This window comes from Netta rufina, assembly GCF_964035555.1.
Source record: "Netta rufina genome assembly, chromosome: 20".
Lineage (NCBI taxonomy): Eukaryota > Metazoa > Chordata > Aves > Anseriformes > Anatidae > Netta > Netta rufina.
Window position 1 is genome coordinate 12735261 of NC_140144.1, and position 3491 is coordinate 12738751.

The following is a 3491-nucleotide window of genomic DNA, read 5'->3' on the forward strand; positions in this document are numbered from 1 at the left end:
GGGTTAGGGTTAGGGTTAGGGTTAGGGTTAGGGTTAGGGTTAGGGTTAGGGTTAGGGTTAGGGTTAGGGTTAGGGTTAGGGTTAGGGTTAGGGTTAGGGTTAGGGTTAGGGTTAGGGTTAGGGTTAGGGTTAGGGTTAGGGTTAGGGTTAGGGTTAGGGTTAGGGTTAGGGTTAGGGTTAGGGTTAGGGTTAGGGTTAGGGTTAGGGTTAGGGTTAGGGTTAGGGTTAGGGTTAGGGTTAGGGTTAGGGTTAGGGTTAGGGTTAGGGTTAGGGTTAGGGTTAGGGTTAGGGTTAGGGTTAGGGTTAGGGTTAGGGTTAGGGTTAGGGTTAGGGTTAGGGTTAGGGTTAGGGTTAGGGTTAGGGTTAGGGTTAGGGTTAGGGTTAGGGTTAGGGTTAGGGTTAGGGTTAGGGTTAGGGTTAGGGTTAGGGTTAGGGTTAGGGTTAGGGTTAGGGTTAGGGTTAGGGTTAGGGTTAGGGTTAGGGTTAGGGTTAGGGTTAGGGTTAGGGTTAGGGTTAGGGTTAGGGTTAGGGTTAGGGTTAGGGTTAGGGTTAGGGTTAGGGTTAGGGTTAGGGTTAGGGTTAGGGTTAGGGTTAGGGTTAGGGTTAGGGTTAGGGTTAGGGTTAGGGTTAGGGTTAGGGTTAGGGTTAGGGTTAGGGTTAGGGTTAGGGTTAGGGTTAGGGTTAGGGTTAGGGTTAGGGTTAGGGTTAGGGTTAGGGTTAGGGTTAGGGTTAGGGTTAGGGTTAGGGTTAGGGTTAGGGTTAGGGTTAGGGTTAGGGTTAGGGTTAGGGTTAGGGTTAGGGTTAGGGTTAGGGTTAGGGTTAGGGTTAGGGTTAGGGTTAGGGTTAGGGTTAGGGTTAGGGTTAGGGTTAGGGTTAGGGTTAGGGTTAGGGTTAGGGTTAGGGTTAGGGTTAGGGTTAGGGTTAGGGTTAGGGTTAGGGTTAGGGTTAGGGTTAGGGTTAGGGTTAGGGTTAGGGTTAGGGTTAGGGTTAGGGTTAGGGTTAGGGTTAGGGTTAGGGTTAGGGTTAGGGTTAGGGTTAGGGTTAGGGTTAGGGTTAGGGTTAGGGTTAGGGTTAGGGTTAGGGTTAGGGTTAGGGTTAGGGTTAGGGTTAGGGTTAGGGTTAGGGTTAGGGTTAGGGTTAGGGTTAGGGTTAGGGTTAGGGTTAGGGTTAGGGTTAGGGTTAGGGTTAGGGTTAGGGTTAGGGTTAGGGTTAGGGTTAGGGTTAGGGTTAGGGTTAGGGTTAGGGTTAGGGTTAGGGTTAGGGTTAGGGTTAGGGTTAGGGTTAGGGTTAGGGTTAGGGTTAGGGTTAGGGTTAGGGTTAGGGTTAGGGTTAGGGTTAGGGTTAGGGTTAGGGTTAGGGTTAGGGTTAGGGTTAGGGTTAGGGTTAGGGTTAGGGTTAGGGTTAGGGTTAGGGTTAGGGTTAGGGTTAGGGTTAGGGTTAGGGTTAGGGTTAGGGTTAGGGTTAGGGTTAGGGTTAGGGTTAGGGTTAGGGTTAGGGTTAGGGTTAGGGTTAGGGTTAGGGTTAGGGTTAGGGTTAGGGTTAGGGTTAGGGTTAGGGTTAGGGTTAGGGTTAGGGTTAGGGTTAGGGTTAGGGTTAGGGTTAGGGTTAGGGTTAGGGTTAGGGTTAGGGTTAGGGTTAGGGTTAGGGTTAGGGTTAGGGTTAGGGTTAGGGTTAGGGTTAGGGTTAGGGTTAGGGTTAGGGTTAGGGTTAGGGTTAGGGTTAGGGTTAGGGTTAGGGTTAGGGTTAGGGTTAGGGTTAGGGTTAGGGTTAGGGTTAGGGGTAGGTTTAGGGTAAGGTTAGGTTAGTGGTTATGGTAAGGGTTAGGGTTAGGGTAGGGTTAGGGTTAGGTAGTGTTAGGTTTAGGTTAGGGTTAAGGGTTAGGGTAGTTAGGGTTAGGGTTATGGTTAGGGTAAGGGTTAGGGTTAGGGTTAGGGTTAGGGAGTTAGGGTTAGGGTTAGGGTTAGGTTAGGGTTAGGGTTAGGGTTAGGTTAGGGTTAGGGTTAGGGTATAGGTTAGGGTTATGTTAGGGTTAGGGTTAGGGTTAGGGTTAGGGTTAGTGTTAGGGTTAGGGTTAGGGTTAGGGTTAGGGTTAGGGTTAGGGTTAGGGTTAGGGTTAGGGTTAGGGTATAGGGTTAGGGTATGGTAGGGTTAGGGTTAGGGTTAGGGTTAGGGTTAGGTTAGGGTTAGGGTTAGGGTAGGGTTAGGGTTAGGGTTAGGTTAGGTGATAGGGTTAGGGTTAGGGTTAGGGTTAGGTTTAGGTTAGGTTAAGGGTTAGGGTTAGGTTATGTTAAGGGTTAGGGTATAGTAGGTTAGGTTAGGGTTATGGGTTAGGGATTAGGGTTAGGGTTAGGGTTAGGGTTAGGGTTAGGGTTAGGTAGGTAAGGGATAGGGTTAGTGTTAGGGTATAGGGTTAGGGTTAGGGTTAGGGTTAGGGTTAGGGTTAGGGTTAGGTGAAATTGATAAGGTAATTGTAAGTTTATATTTAGTTAATTGTAAGTTACTTTATATGTTACGTGTGTAGTTTTTGTAAGGTATATGTTTAAGGTTAGTTAAGGGAAATGGAAAGTGTTATGTATAGTTTAAGTTATAGTTTAAAGTGTTAGTGGGTATAGGGTTATGAAAGGGATTTTATATGGTTAGGAATGGATAGTGGTTTAGGGAAATTAAATTGAAGTTAAGTTAAGGTTAAGTTAAGTTATTTTAATAGTTAGTTATTAAGTTATGTTATTTAAAGTTAAAGTTAATTATATAGTTATAAGTTAAGTTAAAGTTAAATTGTAAGTAATGGATATGTATAGGAGGTTAGTTAATTTAATTTAAATTTAAGTTTAATTTAAGTTTAAATTTAATGTTTATTAAAGTTAATGTTAATTTAAATTTAAATTTAAATTTAACTTTAAATTTAAATTAGTTAATTGATAGTAAAGTTAAATTTAAATTTAAATTTAAATTTAAAATTTAAATTTAAATTTAAATTTAAACTTTAAATTTAAATTGATATTTAAAGTTAACTTTAACTTTAAATTTAACTTTTAAATGTAAAGTTTAAGTACTTTAAATTTAAATTTATTAATTAATTTAAATTTAAATTTAAATTTAAATTTAAATTTAAATTTAAATTTAAATTTTAATAATTAAATTTAATTTAAATTTAAATTTAAATTTAAATTTAAATTTAAATTAATTTAAATTTAAATTTAAAATTTAAATTTAAATTTAAATTTAAATTTAACTTTAAATTTAAATTTAAATTTAACTTTAATTTAACTTTAAATTTAACTTTAAATATTTAAATTTAATTTAAATTTAAATTTAATTAAATTTAACTTTAAATTTAAATTTAAATTTAACTTTAATAATTTAACTTTAAATTAAATTTAAATTTAACTTTAACTTTAAATTTAACTTTAAATTTAAATTTAAATTTAACTTTAACTTTAAACTTTAAATTTAAACTTTAAATTAACTTTAAATTTAACTTTAATTTTAAT